Source organism: Amphiura filiformis, chromosome 18, assembly GCF_039555335.1.
Source record: "Amphiura filiformis chromosome 18, Afil_fr2py, whole genome shotgun sequence".
In the NCBI taxonomy this organism is placed as follows: Eukaryota; Metazoa; Echinodermata; class Ophiuroidea; order Amphilepidida; family Amphiuridae; genus Amphiura; species Amphiura filiformis.
The window spans coordinates 8275178-8294867 of NC_092645.1; positions in this window are offsets into that span (position 1 = coordinate 8275178).

Genomic DNA, 19690 nt, shown 5'->3' on the forward strand with positions numbered 1-19690 from the left:
ATCACAATTTTTACGTTGGATTTCAAAATCTTTACTTATAAAATGCAGTAAAACATATCTACAGCAAACAGCAAGGCCCCGCTAATTGGTGTATTGCTTTTCGAGTTAGTGTATTGGAAACAAAACCTGCGTTTTACCTGACAACAAATCGAATTTTCTATAATGGCAACACCATAATGTGGTACTGATCATGCGCAAATAGAAACTATGCGGCAGGCTCTGTGGTATCTGACCGTATCTCATATCATGTAAATGGTATGCTTAGCCAGAGTCGCTCGGTCTATCTCGAACAAAATCGCCATGCGTAGCTTTTGAAAAACGAGAGGATTCGCCTTACTATCACGGCAATTTTTGACACGAAGATATAGGGATGATGACGCTGTGCACCGTGCACCCATACTGTGTCAGCTTGACAAAGCAAGACGCTTTGCCCATATGGGGATACGCCATCACCGTCAAAAGGGGAATCCTCTAATCCTACCATACAGCTGGAATCACTTAACCCTAGCTAATTGGAGTTGATATGAAGGAATGAGAACAATAAAAAGATATGGCTAGCTGGCATGCCTGATATGACCAGTAGACTTCGGTTATATATATAAATGCGCTTTTATAAATGCGCACGTGACCAGATGGCCAGCGCCATATTTGCATTAAATCACTGTCAATCACTGAAATGGCAACCATTGAGGGAGTGGCTACAGTTGTGACCTTGTTTCGTGGCTAGCACTGGCAAGGAACATTGGCTGTAGGTTCGATGCTATAAATTTGCAAGGATAAATCATGGATATCGAAGGATCATGATTATTGCACAGCACCCCCATGTACAAACATAACTATTTATTTATTTATTTATTTATTTATTTATTTATTTATTTATTTATTTATTTATTTATTTATTTATTTATTTATTTATTAATTATTACTTATGTACTTTATACTTATAATTTTAACAAGTATTATTTTTCAGGTGACTAACTTTGTAATTAAAAGTGCTCAAACCCATTACAAGTGATAATTATAAAATTATTTATACTTTTATAACTATTATTCCTTCCCCCTTTCGGCTAGGCAAAACCCCCCCTCCCCCTTTTACACTCAAAAATTAATTGTTTTTTGTTAAGTTTCCCCTTCCGTGTAAAGTAAAACTTTATAAGCCGTTTGAACCAAACTGAACAAAATTGACGTATACAATTACAATATATAATACCATGACAATAATGTGGTATTTACCATACTAGCTGAATTAACAATGGATCACATACGTGATTTTACGTCAAATTGTCATATAACGTATGAGTGTGATGTATAGTATACGAGTCTTCCAGCCGGGATGATCAGATCATGCACAGTCATCTACGTTTTTATACTCTAAATTGTACGTCAAAGGGTGTACAGAGTACCGATTTAGCATGGGGGACACAAAAAGGTGCTTAAAAACACATTTTGAATTTGTTTTTTGTCCATTTGCGATCTGCGAGCGACTGAGTAAGTTAGAGTTGAGGAGGTCGAGCGGGGACATCTAGCCCAATTAGTTCGAGAGGGTCATTATTCCGAAAAGGGCTAAAGTTATAGTTTCGTTAAATACGTTATAATTAAGGTCATGGTTATGTTCGGTGGCGACACTACGGGGGATACTTATCTTGACTCCCAAATAAATAAATCCACGACCCCTTCCTTCCGACGAAAATGACAGCTCCCTAAGTTCCCTGACCCTACGTGCAAAAATAAAAAACAAATAACCTCATCGGCAGCTACTCAGTTCTGACCTTAATGCCTGTAAGAATCACATTTCGTCATTAATATGGCCAATTACCACGCCCATTTAGCACGGTAATAATGAAATATAAGTTTTTAAATCAGCTATATCTAGCTTTTCCGTCATTAATTTTTTTGTTCCGTAATGGAAAATGGAAATAAAGAGTTTATCTTTCGGGTCAAATTGTTTTGCCCTTTGCAATTAATGCCACTATTTGGCAAAAACAATTTTCCTTTCATTTTCGCCTATACTTTTGCGTGTGGAATTTGTGTACATCCGGGTACCTTACATCGTTGAACACGGTATGGCGACTTGTAGATGTCACTTGCGCATTTATTTATATACCCGAAGTCCACTGATGGCTGAGGATACTGATGATGTACTTCACTTTTAGATTATCTGCTCCTCTGAATGTACTTGGACCACACCTACGACGATCCTGATTCTGCAGCCTCTGATGCTGCCCTGCTAAATTACTTTAGCTCTCCTTAGCTCGAGATACTCTAGCTAAAATACAGGTTTACATTTACTATCTTACATTATCTTGCTGTATTTCATGGCTCTTCATGGCTCTCCTCTGTTTTTTAACGTATCCTAACATGTTTCTACTAAAAATAATTTGAATTATTCTGCATCAAATTCTACATCAAATTTTAGGGCGTAGGCCTAATATTGAAACGGTATACAAATACGTGTACCAATAATTGCTCCCCCTCCCTTTGTCCTTGTCCTGCCAATAAAGCTTTGCCCCCTATAATTCACCACCCTGCAATACAAAAACAGCGATTAGAAATTGAAGACAGATTGGTGTTTGAAAGTTAAAATGTCTAGCATATTCTGTCGGTCCAACATCCGGGCTATCTCTAGTCTTGGGCCCAAGCTTCACGTGGCTCACGGTTTGTAATGAACGACATAAACCGGCTGTGAAGGAGACTAGTCACTCCAGACTGGAGTGGCAACATCGTCAATTTCGGAAAAAACAACACTCGACCATGGACTTTAATTGTCGGTTTGTCATTATATAAAACGATAAATCAAGTAAGTAACTTCCACTCTGAAAACTTAGAAACTTGTTTGATTCCACTGACTATATGCGATCGAAATATACACAACACCAATGACAGAATTCATCAAGAAAAAAATCGAACCAAGGACTTGTTTTCACTCAAATTTGAGTCGCATCATCAACCGGAAGTGACGTGGCACGGACCGACAGAATAAACACTTTAATGTTTAGATCTTAAACACTGGACCACACCTACGACGATCCTGATTCTGCAGCCTCTGATGCTGCCCTGCCAAATTACTTTAGCTCTCCTTAGCTCGAGATACTCTAGCTAAAATACACTTTAATGTTTAGATCTTAAACACATTAACACATAATCATATGAGATGTGTTTAGGATCTTAGCATTAAAATATAATATAATTATATATAATATCGGCTGTCGATATTAGAGTGAGACTCATGTAAAGCACAGAGTACCTACCCTTGAGAGGACACTCTATTCACGTGGTTTTTTTTCCAACGCAAAAAGACTTAGATTACGAATTTTGATGGTTTACAAGTAAAGACTGTCCACACCAACGCCCTGCAGGGTCTATTGTTCTATTGTTTCCGATTAGAGCGCTGACATATTGGAAAATGTTGCCAATCAATATTCATGAGAGTGTACATTCAACGTCCAGTTTTCGAAATTGGGTAGCTTGTGTTTGGCAGGTGTGAAATACATCTGAGTGGGCGTTTTAATTAGGTAACGAATAAAGGCATTGACATCATCGGAATGGCTGCCCAGTGCTGTTATGTGTTTAGTTATGATATAGGCCTAATAATTATTAGTTAATGTATTCATCATTCCTTTCTTTTCCCTTATCTTTACTTCTTCTTTCCTATGCCTATACTTTATCACTCCCTCGCTCTCCTTGTCCCTTCTCACCCTCGCTCTCTCATTCCCATCATTTCCTTATAATATTTCAATTTATCTATTGTCTTTATTAGGCCTATATCTTTTCATTTCTCCCTTCCTCCAGCCCTCTCTCATTATCCATATACCCTCCTCCCCTCTTCCTCCCTCCTCCCCTCCCAAGACTTCTCACAGGGGTGAATCTGCCCTTCCCAACCCCCTCCCTCTTTGGGTACGCCATTATTTCTATACCAATTCCTTCTTAAAATAAAATTAAATGAAAATTTCTTAAAAAAAACCTTTATAGGCCTATACTTATACTTGCTTGTATACGTATAGCGATTACCATTATATATAGTGTAATATAGATATGTGGAAATGGCAGCCTTCGTGCATTCTAATGTGTAATCGATCAACAAGAGCATTCAATTTATTTAAATGAAGCGCCTAATTTCAGGTAGGTGGTAAAGATGATTGCATCGACAGGTACAGCCTCCTTTATAGACTTCAGACCACACAAGCACACATTTGGGATACGTGGGTACAATGGTACCACTTTACACATGACTGCCCTTACACATGACTGTATTGTGGTCACTTATTAATACTCGTCTGTTGTTTAGAGCGTTAATATGATGCCGGATCAGTGACCGATTTAATGGCGGAACCCCTTTGTTTGAAACAATGGTACCACTTTTATTAATAGCCTGTCGCAACTTCTAATCGGCATCAAACGAACAAAGCATTATATAATCTTTTTTTTTCGTGCCTTAAACAGAGCATTTATTTTCTCTTGCAGACATAAAACAAACAAACAAACAAACAAACAATATGACAAGACAAAAGTACAAAACAAAACAACAACACATGATTATAAGCTATAATGCAATATTCACAAAATGACTCTTAACACAGAACACAATCAGTCAGAAGATTCACCCCATGACTCAATAGGCACCCATTTGTTGAAATGAATAGTTTTAAAAGCATCAAAAGATGGTAATGATCCACCACATCTACATCTATAAATATACTGACGAGCTATATGAGGAGTATTTGGTTGACTAATTTCAAATTTAACACATCCTCATCATACCCACCATAAACTTTGTTAAAACTAGTTAAATCAGGAATAAAATCAAGGTTATCCTGGATATCCTTCCAAAATTCCTTAAAAACGTCACATGCTGAAAAAATGTGCTCAATTGTTTCCTCGTCTTGATTACAAATATTACACAGGTTGCTGTCAAGAGTTTTGATTTTACAGAACCATGAATTTGTAGGTAAAATTTTATGGGTAATTTTATATTGAAGCCACCTCAACTTGAAATCTAAAGTTGTTTTAAATGGCATAATATAAATGTTTTACAATCATCTTCATTTAAATCATACTTCCTGATGAGATGAAATTGACTTACAGGAGCTACAATACTTTTCCTTAAATAATGGTTGTAAACATTTCTAGAATTGACTTTCAATAATGGAATATACTCATTACTCAATCTCGCCTCAACAGGTTGACCATCAGGAGGTTGTGCCATACCATTATAGTTATCACGGATCCAAGATCTCAAGTCTTTGGAATGGCATTAATTAACCCATACCATATGATAAAATCAATATTGTTGAGCGCACTATTTGCCTGCACATCCCCAAATGTTTTTAACTTTCCCTCATCATCAATAAAGTCATAAATTGTATGAAAACTTGCTTCAGCAAATTTAGGGTAGTAAACAGATTTATAACCTATTAGGATAAATCTATTATTCCACACCATCTGACTACAAACCTCAAAAACATTTGATGGTTCTGTAAAATTTAGTTCAGCCCATAATTTCAGAGCATCCAAGTAGAAAGGTGGGATTGTGCTAGGCAAATGCTGATGGTTGAAATTACATTTGAGCAGATCTGTCCCACCAACTTTATTCAAATAAAATTTGAGAATTTGTTTCCAACTTGATTTACATGGCATGATTAATCTTTTTAGCCACATAATAGATTGCGCTTTAACCCTAGATTTGAGGTCAATCATTTTCAACCCTCCCTCGTCCAATTCACTGCATAACACCGAACGTTTTATTCTGTCAGGACCTTTCCAGATAAATTTATATAAGATCCCATTAACCTTCTTTTGAATAGAAATTGGCATCCCAATCATTGTTGATGTAAACATAAATTTAGACAAACCAAATGTTTTAACAATTGTAATTTTACCAAGAGCAGTTAAGTCCCTTTGTTTCCAAACATTAATAACATTCTGAAGAGCTTTAAGGGATCTAAATTGAGCGTTTATTGAGTTTCGACAGTATTTTTTGTTGGACATGAGAGCACCTCAGGCCAATCGAATTGCATTCTGAATACGAAGCATGTCTTTCTGATATCAAATAATTTTTTGAAAATCACAATGTAATACAAATTTTATGACAAATTATAAAAATTTGATATTTTTCAAATTTTGATATATAACAGTCCTCGAAGTAAATTATATAAATCTAATGATATATTCTTAAAGTGTATGTAGCAGGAGGAAAAGCCGACGGTCAATTGAAAATTTTGACCTTTCATATTGAAGATATGGATTTTTTCCCAAAAGACATAATTTCTTTTGTTGTTTTGGGAAAAAAATTCCATATCTTTAATACAAAAAGTCAAAATTTTCAATTGATCGTCGGCTTTTCATCCCACCTACATACACTTTAAGTATAAATCATCAGATTTATAAAGTTTACTCCTAGTACTGTTAAATATCAAAAATATCAATTTTTAATGATTTGCCATAAAATGTGTATTAAATTGCGAATTTCAAAAAATCAAAAATATTTGATATCAGAATGACATTCTTCGTATTCAGAATGCAATTCGATATGTCTGATGTGCTCTAATGTCCCAAAATAAATACTGTCCAAACGTTCATACCCCAGCCCTTAACATTATCATTGTAAGGCCAAAAAAATATTGTTGTGTTGCCCTCAAGTGGGAAAATGGGAAATTTGGGTCGGACGATCGGATTTTTTATATTTTTTAAACCTTCAATTTTAAAAATCCCTCAAATATTAAATAATGCTTCTTCAATTAGAGGACATTTGTCAATTTTGACTTCTGGATACCTGTTAGACATCAATTAAAGACTAGTCTTTCAATAAAATATTAATTTTAAGTGAAAAACATTGAGTTTTTGAACAAATCTGTAAAAATCATCATTCAAAAAAAAAAAAAAAAATGCCGACCCTGATTTTTCAGGATTTAGGGTCGGACGGTTGAGGGCAACACAACTATTTTTTTTGGCCTAATTGAGATTCATCATTTCTTTTTCGTCATAAGTAAAATGCACACCCAAGATTTTAACTGTTGATGTCCATTTAACATCGACTGGCTTAGTTTTTTGATTCCTCATACTACCCAGCCACATTGCTTCAGATTTTGTTTGGTTCACTTTTAAACTTGAACAAAGGTAAAAATCTTTCAACACTTCCATCACCTTATTAGCAGAGGCTACATCTTGAACAAAAACACTTAAATCATCAGCATAGAAGACAATTTAACTTGATTGTCATCAATTGGAATACCCTGTATGTCCCCCCCCCTTATACATAAGATCTCAATCACTAGATTGAACAATTGACAACTGAGGAGGGCATGCCCTACACCACATTTCGCCATAAAACATTCTAGAAACGCTTGCTGTTAGAATAAGAAAAATTTTAATGCTAATTTATTGCACATTCTAGGGAAGCGTGGTTACCTTTTTAAAATAACCGAGTGAGAGGGTTTTCAAGAAAATATTTTTCCTGTCAAAACTGAAGCATCCTCTGTATAAAAGAAAATATGAATATTAACTGCACATCATATATAACGATTCGTGATACCCAATTGTGGCACATTTGATGTCGTTTAAGAAGCAGAGAATTTTATTTCAATTTTATATACGCCAAAATATTTTTTTAATTGAGCAAGAATAAGGATAGAAAAAACGTTGAAAATCCTATGTGAATATTACATTAGACCCGGCAAAAGATTACTGTTTCGTTTTTATGGTAATCTAATCTTTTATTTCCTGAAAAAACATTTGGGGTCTAAAATGGACTTTTTATGTAATTGATAAAAACATCGAACGTGTATACAAGAAAATGGTAGGTTTTACTGACCATGGAAATGTACTGAGACACAAGCACGTGTCAAAATCGATATAATGTATTGTCCATACAGACGCCCAGTTATGTTTATTATTGGATTTTTTTTGTATAAAACACACAGTTAACAATAATTGAGCGCTAATAATACACATAAATGTTTTAGGCAAATAAAATTCCAAAATATGGTACGTTTTCTGCCTTTGCTTGTCACGTGGTAGGCCTATGTTGAAGTTGCGATTATATGTTCAAATAAGTTTCAAATGAATTACAAGAAGACAAGTGGCCGAGTGGTCTAAGGCGCTGGGTTCATAGTGTATCCAAAGCAGTCCGCCGCCGTGAGTTCGAACCCCGCCTCCGCCAAACTTTAATGAAGTAAAATTAAAATTAAAATTTTACTTTAAAAAAATTTCATATTGGGGAAATGTGACTGGCAGAATTTATGTATGGCGTGGAGTGGTGTGGGCATGCCCCTGTCTTAACCCACGCCTTATGGAGAAATATCCCGTAGAGATTCCATTATTCATAACGCAACTGCTGATGTCATTATAAAACATCTTGATCCAATTCCTCAGAGAAGGGCCAAAGTTGAAAGCCTCCATAACTTTTTGAAGAAATGCATGATCAACCGAATCGTAGGCCTTCTCAAAGTCAATACATAAGGTTAAATCTCTAAAAAGTACTTTTTTGGCTATATAACTTGATCAATTTCAGCGATTTTAATGCAGTCTTTTCGAATGCCATGAAAACAAATAGTTCCTCATCGTATTTCAATGTATCGCCCAGGCCTAGTGGTATTTAACCGTAAGGAACTAATTGTACTCAAGGCTACTGTCCCCCTGGCAAAATTTGTCTACTTGGGCCCCCAAGAGAGGGGGAGAGAGAGAGAGAGAGAGAGTGAGAGAGAGAGAGAGAGAGAGAGAGAGAGAGAGAGAGAGAGAGAGAGAGAGAGAGAGAGAGAGAGAGAGAGAGAGAGAGAGAGAGAGAGAGAGAGAGAGAGAGAGAGAGGAGAGAGAGAGAGAGAGAGAGAGAGAGAGAGAGAGAGAGAGAGAGAGAGAGAGAGAGAGAGACCTGATTTTTCTGATAACAGAAATTTAAAGGAACTAATTAAGGTAGACCATCGAGGCATTGGTTAGACTCCTATTCGTTAGCCTTGAATCACTGAATATAATGGTTCGACCTAATACAGTAAACAAATAAATCATATGGTGTGACCCGTTACAATATAACTTATTCTATTACTAAAAGATACACACAAAGAACACAATTTTGTTTTTAAATTTTCTGCTTATGCGACAAAAAAAACCTTTTCTACTTGTGGACGGACCTTTCGAGACCTTTTTCAGTCAAAATAAATCTACTTTTTGCCCACAAGGTTAAAAACCACTAATAGGCCTGGGCGATACATTGAAATACGATGAGGAACTATTTGTTTTCATGGCATTCGAAAGACTGCATTAAAATCGCTGAAATTGATCAAGTTATATAGCCAAAAAGTACTTTTTAGAGTTTGATGCTTCAAAATGGTACATTTTCTCTCATTATATGACATTTTTGATGTACTAGTACCAAAATTCATACGCACGGCTTCGTTTTTTTAGTAAATAGTCGCCTTATCATATTGTAACTTTCAGCTTCGAGGGCGCACTGTCATTTTAAGGTGTTTACGGTTCAGTGCGTTAAAACAAGAAAAGTCTCAGGTCAACCTATGTTGAATTTTTGATCATTTGGCATCTAAATCATATAGTTTCACCTGATATTGGTGGCATTGAACTGTGAGAGTTCTGAATATGAGAAAATTCCACCCGAAGTTAGGCATTTTCCCATTGAAACACGTGTAATACATAATTAGTGGTATTTAACCATAACAGAATGCCTGGGATATTTTGTTCCTTAGTGAAATACATTATATCAGCAACAGTTCTAACTGCATCCCCAATATATCTACCTTTAATAAACGGAGTTTGATAATCACTGATCAACTTACGAGCCACGTTTGCAATTCTGGTAGCAATAGCTTTAGATCCAACTTTCAAGTCAACATTTAATAATGTAATTGGCCTATAATTAGCAACTCTGCGTTTACCCTTAGCTTTCTTAAGAATAAGTGTTATTACACCTTGCTTTTGGGAGTTGGTTAGCTCGCCTTCATTATAACTCGTGTTAAGACTGTTAACAAGCAATTTGCCAAAGTCTGCCCAAAAAGTCTTGTAAAAGAGGACTGTCAGACCATCATTACCTGGGGATCTCCCACTGGGCATACTCTGGAGTGCCTTAAAACATTCATCATATTTTAACTCCCCTTTACAGGCCTTTTGGTCCACATCTGACAGATGAGGAATATTCTCACTTTCTAAAAATCTTTTTGAAGTTGGTAAATTCAAATCAACATTCTTCTTTGAATACAAGGTGGAGTAAAAAGTCTTGATATTACGGTGTCTGATCTCCGCCAAATCCCCCTTTTCTTATTCATTCACCCTTTTCCTTTCCCCTTTTTAAAATCGTTCCTCTTTTTTTGACTTCCCCCTTTTAAAAGAGTTTCCCCCTTTTTTACTTTCCCTTTTTACAAATAGGTCCCTTTTAAGTTCCCCTTTTCAAATAAATCCCCTTTTTTGACATTCCCTTTTCAAATAGTTTCCCCTTTTTCAAATAGATTCCCCTTTTTGCAAATAGTTCCCTTTTTTACTTTCTCCTTTTCAAATAGTTTCCCCTTTTTGCAAATAGTTCCCCGTTTTTTACTTTCCCCCTTTCTGCAACTAGTTTCACCTTTTTTTGGCAAATAGTTCCTCCTGTTTTAAAAATAGTTTGCCCCTTTTCAATCTCCTCTTTTACACTCAAGAATGGTTTCTCCCATTTTTACTTTCTCCCTTTTCAAATTAAATTCCCCGATTTTTAGTTTAACCCCGCTTTCTTGGTGCGTTTGGATTCATTTACATGCTGTGCTTAGGCTATTAGAATTACGTCTGTACAGTAGCCATGGTAGCCTACCCATGTGGAGTGTTAGTGTCGGATATGCAGTTTACCGCTCTGCTACATAATTAGGTATAATTCATCGAATTCGCGATGTCAAATACAAATCTTTTCATTTAATATTTAGGCCTACATATATTAAAAAAGATTGCAGATGTCATCATTTAGTTAGTAAAAATCTACCACAAATTTGCGTGTTGGACTGAGCCTGGTCTGAACTGATATCCGCATACAAAATAAAACAAAGAGAATGCTTGGAAACATACTTTGTGCATTATAGTAGTGTTCAGATAATTACCACTGATCCCCCTAACTCAACACAAAAGTTGACAACCATGAGAGTTACCAAATCTTTCAAAAGCCCCCTTTTGCAATGATTTACCCCCTTTTGCATTCAAAATCGAGGACAAAATATGGCCAAAAACAACCCTCTTTTTGCGGTTTTCAATTACTAGAATTTCAAACACCCGCTTTCAATGATTAGAATTTTAAACATACCTTATCAATGACACTAAATATAGACATAACATTTCTGGATTTTCTCAATTACCCCTTTTATCAAAATTTCGAAGACAGTGCAAATTAAATACCCCTATTATGCTTATTTCACTGTCAAATTTTACGGACAGTGCAAATTAAATACCCCTTTTTTTGCCAATTTCAAGGTCATTGCTACTGGTAAAAAAATAACCCCTTTTCCGCGCAATTTGGTAACTCTCATGGTTGTCAACTTTTGGGCCGGGCCACTAATCAAGTCACATCATGACATGTGTGTGTTTGTTTGTTCATTTGTTTGGTTGTTTCATCGTTCACAGACTTTAAAACATTTGCTATGAATTTGCCCAGCATAACTGTAGTAACTGAAGTGAGACATTTACAAAACATGTCATGTTTCATCCAGTGGCGTAGCTGCCGGGGGGCAAGGGGCATTGCCTATTTGGGCCCCCGCCCCCTAGTGCAAGAAAAAAGAGGAGGGAGAGAGAGGAAAAAAGAGGGAGAGAGAGGGAGAGGAGGGGCAGAGAGATGGGGAATGCATACGATATGTGTCTATAACCCCGCCCCCGGGAAATTTGGTGGATTTGGGCTCCGCCCCATACAGTCTTGCCCCTCCTGGGAAAAATCCCAGCTATGCCGCTGGTTTCACCCGTTTAAACATTCTGAACATGGTTTCATCTGCCCTATCAAAATCGGAGTAAAACTCCTCTATACATATGCATAAATGTTGACGGATCCCTAACCCATTGAATGTAGAGGTCGCTTGCACTACAGGCTATAAATCTGCCTACGTTGGTATCCAAATTTATGTCGAACGCCTTTCCAATAAATGGATATAGTGGAATGAGCTCTAGTGAGTGCACGGTACTATCCTGGGTTACTGGTAAAGCCTACGCACGGAAAACGGAGTACCCAAACAAAAAGGGAGTATTATTAAACAAAAAGGGAGTATTATTTAATAAGGGAGTAACTATTAAAAATGCGTATCTATTTGTGAAAAGCGGGAGGAAAGTAAAAAGGGTTAAAATTAAATAGCGGGAACTATTTGCAAAAAGGGGAAACTATTTGCAAAAAGGGGATATTAAAAAGGGGGAACTATTTGTTAGAAAGGGGAACTATTTACAAAAAGGGGGAAATTAAAAAGGGGAGCTATTTGTAAACAGGGGGAACTATTTTCAAAAAGGTGGAAATTAAAAAGGGGAATTAGGCTTATTTGTAAAAAGGGGAACTATTTACAAAAGGGGGAACTATTTGTAAAACGGAGGAAAGTAAAAAAAGGGGAACAGAAAAAGGGGAGCTATTTGTAAACAGGGGGAACTATTTTCAAAAAGGTGGAAATTAAAAAGGGGAATTAGGCTTATTTGTAAAAAGGGGAACTATTTACAAAAGGGGAACTATTTGTAAAACGGAGGAAAGTAAAAAAGGGAAAGTAAAAAGGAAACTATTTGTAAAAGATGAATTTTTGCAAAAGGGGAAATTAAAAAGGTGAATCTATTTGTAAAAAGGATAACTATTTACAAAAAGGGGAAGTATTTTGCAAAAGGGATGGGGTAATTAAAAATCGGGGAATAAATAATAAAAGGGGGAATTTGGCGGAGATCAGACACCGTATGATATCACTTAAAATATTCCTTTCCTCCCTGCACTCAATATCTTGGTCACTTAATAAACATCTTATAGTACTTTTACCTTTATTACCTTTCTCTAGATTTAGAAAATATTTATTACATTTTTCCCCCTTTTCCACTCAATTGGCTCTTGATCCAACTATAATTCCTTTTGTGATAAAATTATAATGCTCATCAAGCTCAGCTTTTACATTATCCCAAATTCTCTTATTTGTATCCGTAGGATTCATGTTCAGCTTGTTTTCAGCTTCAACGAGATCCCTTTCCAATTTATAAACCTTTTCATTTCTCTCCTTGGCCTTGTTTTTGCAGTAGCTTTGAGTAAAACATCTTATTTCAAACTTAATCAGCTCCCACAGCAATCTACTATCAACAATATCATTATATTTGTTTAACCAATTACTCACTTCATCATGGAGAATACTGTCATTACACAGCGAGTCGTTAAACTTCCAATATGATGGGCCATGCTTACCCTCAGGAGCATACTATTCAAAATTAACATGAACAGATGAATGATCAGAGCTAATAGCAGGGTTAATTTCAGCTCCCTTTACCAAATCTTGGAGGCTGTCTGATATTAACCAATAATCTAATCTACTCATTATAAGTGGGTTAGTCTGTCTCCAGGTGAATTGTTTAAGATGAGGATTTCTAACACGCCAAATATCGATAATATTTAGACTTTCCATTATTTCGAATACAGTATTCAAAGCAGCATGATTTTGCTTAGGGTTCCCTCTCTGCCTGTCCATGGCAGGATTCAAAAGAATATTAGATCACCCCCAACAACAACATAATGATCATCAGTACACAGATCAAGCAAGATATCTTTCAACTTATTATAAAAAGGCAATTGTTCTTGGGTGGAGCTGCATGGTGCATACACATTGACCAACATGAAAAGCTCATCTTGAATTTTTTACTTCAAGCATGACATATCTACCATCAGTATCAACGTGACTTGAAACAAGTTCATAATCCACATTGTTCTTGATTAAAATCGCAACCCCTTTACTATGGTTAGTTCCTGGATTAAAATACATATCACCTTTCCATTGACATTGAAATATTTTTCAAAATTTTTTATCAATGAACGTTTCTTGAAGGAAAAAAATATCAGATTTTTTTCTTGCATAACCAGTTCAACACTTTTTTCCGTTTTTCATACCAACGCATGCCGTTTACATTGAAAGACATCAATTTGAGTTTAAGGTTACACGAAGAAACGTATAAAAAACGTATAAAAGACGTATAAAGTTGTTCTCTAAAACCACGTTTTCTCAGCAATCAAATACTAGTATCGCAGTGAGTCAAATGTTGGTGCATGGATGTATCTTAACATTATTGTTGTGTGTTTATACAAATTTTTAGAATCCGTTTGAAAATCCTTCGTTTAAATCATTTTTACGCACCATGTTCACAAGATCAAAAACACGTTCCATGCAGTTTTTTTCAAATATTCGCTCCGTATAAAACCACGCCGAGTGATTGTTTTCTCCTTTTTGTATTGTACTACAAATCGACCAAAGAAATAATGTTGCCATGGGGAAGAACCAAATACAGTACCGATTAAATTTTATTAGCCCGTTTTTGGGAACAATTTTCGAGAATCTTGTACCACAAAACACTGTTATGTTACATTATCGATATCTGGATTGTGGAACGTTAATTTTGATTTCTAACTGCCTACATTATTTCTCAAAAGTATGTCGATTCCTTTACCATTTGAATTTCACTCCAAATTTAAGCTACTTTTGCAAAAATCGAGGTTTTTCGCCATCGATACCTCCGACATTTACAACGGTAATGAGATTGTTTATCATAAGAGCCTGGTATGCACTATTCAATAATAGTCAGTTTGAGATCAATCGATTTCACTCAGTAGCTCAATCGGTTAGCGCGCTGGACTCACGTTCGACTATATTATACTATACTTTTGAGCTGGAAAACTTTGGTACGTGTTCGAGTCCCTATGTGGTCCATTCCATCTATTTTATTTTATTTTTCTCTCACTTTTTTTCTTGTTCGTTTCTTTCTTTCTGACTGCAGCGATTGATTGTTTTTGCCCGGTTTTTTTTCATTATATAATTCAGGAATTTTTAGGCTATAGGCCTACTAGTCTAATAGGCGCGGCCTATGAATATATTTTTACAAATTAGATTAACAAAATATAGGTTGTTGGTTTTGTTACTGTTGTTGAAGTTATTGTTGTAGGCCTATATATTGCATAATCAGGGTATAAATAGGCATACTAGGCCTATTATAGCATATAGAAGCATTGATTTATTTCACGACACACACCGACACACACCGACACCGCCTGGCTAATAATTATTTGGTGCAGCAGAGACACTAAAATGAATACACGGGATCGATACACGTGAATTGCTATGCACGATTTTGATATCAGACGAAAATCTTCGGATACCGGGTTAGAAAATGATGAATATCTCCCGTAAATGAATTTTTCTCAAGAAACCAGATGTGGTCTCATACACTTGAAAATACGTGTTGAACAGATATGATGGTCGCTAGAATGCGCTTTGAAAATTGGCCGTGCGCTTTGAACTCAAAATCGGACCAAAACTCTAATTTTATATTGCGTTGGTCCTGTATGGACTACATCGTGTAGTACAGCTGCACTCACTACTAGGCAGTATAAAAGTCGATGACCATTGACCATTGACCTCAATGGGGTATACAAGCTTATTCAAGCACAACCAAGATCAATTACCACGCTATTGTGAGTAGCCTTAGTCATGTCCCTCGACTAATTATTCGTCTCAAAGAGCTTCAAAGGTCTGAAACAAATGGCCAATCGTGGCTGTGGATTCAACCTACCATGGCGATTTCTGCCATGAAGATATAGGGTCGATGACACTGTGCGACAGATATCATCCAGGATAATTTTAAAAATTGAAAATTTAGAAAATCCAAAGGAAAATTGCCGAAAACGGCTGCCCACAATCACCCCCCCCCCCATCAGCCCATGTGGTCCCATCATGGTCGCCCCTTCCCTATCCCTGCAACATATAGGATGACTCACGAGCCGCGGTTTGTCCGAGGCCCTAGTTCAGATTGATACACTGTTGTACGCGTGAGTTCATTCTTTTCTGCATGGCTGTTTCCATTATTAACTTACGCCCCTCTGGAATCAAGCCTTGAAAATCAATTGTATTTAACCTTAAAAGAACGTGTATCATCAGTTTTCTTTACCATTGATATAAATAAAGGGTATAGATGCCTTATCTGAGGTTTACGACCCTTATCTGGGGTTAACGACCCTTATCTAGAGTTAAGGCACCTTATGTGGGGTTTAGATGCCTTATCTGGGGTTTATGTTCCTTATTTAGGGTTAAGGCGCCTTATTTGGGGTTTGGACTGCTTTATCGGGGGTCTACGTTCCGTATCTGGGGTTACGGCACATTATCTGGGGTTTAGATGCCTTATCTGGGTTTAGACTGCGATATGCTAAGGTTAAGGCATCTTAGCCACAGGTAAGGAACGTAAACCCAGGATAAGGCCGTCTAAACCACAGATAAGGCGCCTTATCCCTAGATAAGGGACGTAAACCCAAGATAAGGCAGTTTTACACCATATTATGTTATAACGTCAAATTAATGTCAGATTCGGATTTCTTGGGGTCGATTTACCGGAAAAAGTGTCTTTGTACACGATTTTAGGTACTCTGATTCAAACCTTTTTTTCAAGATGGCGCCGGCGGCCACCATCTTGGATTTCTGGGTAAAATGAGGCCGTAATGTCAAAGTAATGTCAAATTTGACATCCTTGTAGTCTACTTATCCAAAAAGTGTCGTTGTACACGATTTTAGGTTCTTCTGGTTCAAAACTAAATTTTTCAAGATGGTGCTGGCCACCATCTTGGATTTCTAGGTGAAAATGATGCCGTAATGTCAAACTAATGTCAAAATCGGAATCCTTGTACTCGACATATCCGAAAAAGTGTCTTTGTGCATGATTATAGGTGCTCTGGTTCAAAACTTAAATTTTCAAAATGGTGGCGGCGGCCATTTTGGATTTTGGTCTCTAGCGAAAAACGCCGGGATTTTCGCGAGGGACATGGAGGCTATTTTTTTTTCTAAATGGTCCATAGAAGTCGAATCAATCGTCAAACCTTACTAGCCAGAGAGTGGTCACCACATTGAACTTTTCACCTAACTAATAGTTAGATGAAATAATACCATGATTATACTTGTAATGATAATCCAAATAAATCCAGTTCAGACGTCAGTCTGATCTGACTGAAACTTCAGTTGATCATTTCCACTAATCCAATGTATTCAGGGGGGTTCCGAGCGTATCGTAAGCCATAGCTATCAGAATTCGAGTGGGCTCAGTCGACCGGGAAATTTCTCGGTCGTCCGGTAAAAATGCGAGTGACTGGCTGTTTTAACCAATCAGCGCAAATAACCCACTCGTTCTTATTTTATTCCACTTGAACGACATACTCACTAAATCGGACTGCCCATTTTCAGCCTATGTTTCATTCGACCGGGATTAGAGGCGTGGCCTGACCACGTGATTAGCCCGGTCGTAGAGTACAGAATGTACTGGTTCCCGATACGACCGGGCTGCTAGTTCTGTTTACCATTTACCAGACAAAGAAATATACACATTCATATGAGGCATGTATGCCTCATATGAATGCATAGACCATGTGCGTATAGGCCCATTCTCCGATAAAGCGTCCAAGTTTGGTCTCGCAAATTGCAAAATTCCAACCACGAAGAATTCATGAAAATCATTCAGAATCGTAAACTTTAATAGTTTCAGAGTACAAAACAACGCATGGGTGATTTTTCAACAATACTTAATTTTTGAGCAATATTACTTGTACGCATTGGTGGTAACGTATCAGTGGTAACGTATCTGTGAAGCCTTTTCACACTTTTGTCTTAATCGTGCAAGTGTAAAACTTACCGACTTAATACTCATACTTGATCAGTCATCACCCAAAGTACTAAAGTCTGGTATGGTATTTGGTTTCATTTATCACAGCGTTTTTTCCGAGGGAGTAGAATTTAGGTAACGTATCTGTGACGACATGAACGTAACGTCAGGATTTTTGCCGTTAATAGACCTGATTTTTTTTACTTTGAAACCATTGTGTTATGTACCACATATATAATACCGTAAACGTTCGCCTAATGGCGCTTTTGGATTCTTAGAAATGTGAGAGCGCCATCCTTGTAAAATCTCAACAGCATTAAGGATACGTGTATGTTAAATTGGGCAACCTGGACATAATGCCTCAGAAAAAAATATCGTGACATGACCCAATACTTTAGGTCACTAGGTTAGTTGCTAGAGCAGCAGATGTTTTGGGGTTTCTTCAGGTATTCTTTCTCAAAGTGCCATTTGACTTAATTTCAAGTGTAAATCGATTCATACGTTATACCTAACTCATTTTGGTAAATCTTTTTATAACATTGTAATTTCTTCATATTTTTTTAATATTCTTCAGTTGAAAATTACACCCTGCTATTGTCTGACCCGTTAGCTCAGTCGGTAGAGGGTGCGCCTTGAATGGTGAATGGTACTTGTTCGAATCTTGATTTCTGCTCCCATTTTTATGTGAAGAAGGGTCAAGAAATGTTTTTGGATTTTGTCTCCATTTTACGAATGAATATTGTGAATTTTTTTAAATTTAATTTTAATTTTCTTATTTTTTTAGATAAATAGGCACTGCGAACAAACGGCAACAAAAACCGCTGACAAAATTTGCTCCACCTGCTACCTATCAATGCGTGATATATTCCACTACATTTAACAGTTAAATGACCTTTGAAAAATAGAACGGCCTCAACGTTTCAAATTGTGTAACTACATTACTTTATTCATTTATGCATTATAAATGATCAGCTATTTGTTCTTTTATTAAAAGGATCGAACCCAAGTAGATCAGACTATTGATCATATAACTATTAGACCACGAAGTAGTTACGTAACTCCGTGATGGTATCAGAACCAAGCACTGTTTGTATGGCGATCATTACGATCACGCTATTTTGGTATGCCTTTTTTCTATACTGATTGTTTCGATCGTGGTTCATTACTTAAGCGCGTGATCCCGTTGACATAGTAACATTACGTAACTTCGATACCGGGCTTCGATACTGAATAGTTGTTGAGTGCACATAATATGGAAAGCCATTGGGGTATTGTGTGCCTTCCAAAGCGCCTTATAACATGTTCTCATTGTGTTGTGGAATCCTAGCCAGTATTCAATGATAGCTATAGAAGCCTTGCGTTTATCGATTGGCTTCAAACAAAGGATTTGAACCGGTTTCTTCCCCGTAATCATGGCGCAGTGCAGTCCATTCAATCAAATGTTGTCATCAACCTATTTGATCGTAGTGCAATTTGTTATGTGTGTGAGACAAACTGTCGCGGTAGATCATGCTTTTGTTGAATGCATTTGAGTAGTCCGCCATATTTACGGGATGATACGTCATATGCACAGCCTCTATTCAGTTGGTCGTTGTATGATTTTGTTCGTTCACTCATTCAAATTTTATTTACATCATTTGAAGACTGAGCCTATTATGATACATCCTCCGTGGAACAGTTTCAAACAAATATAGCTAGGGATTATTGGGGCAGAGGTTATCTTTTGAATCCTCTTAGAGGGATATCATTTTTTTCGGAAGGGGGGTCCCAAATTTACAAATAAAATTGCGCACCCCCTATTTTGGCAACAAAAATTTTATGATCCCAAACCCCAAAATTGTATTGAAATCAGTCTTTTTGAATAAAATAACACACTTTCTGTGGTCATCGT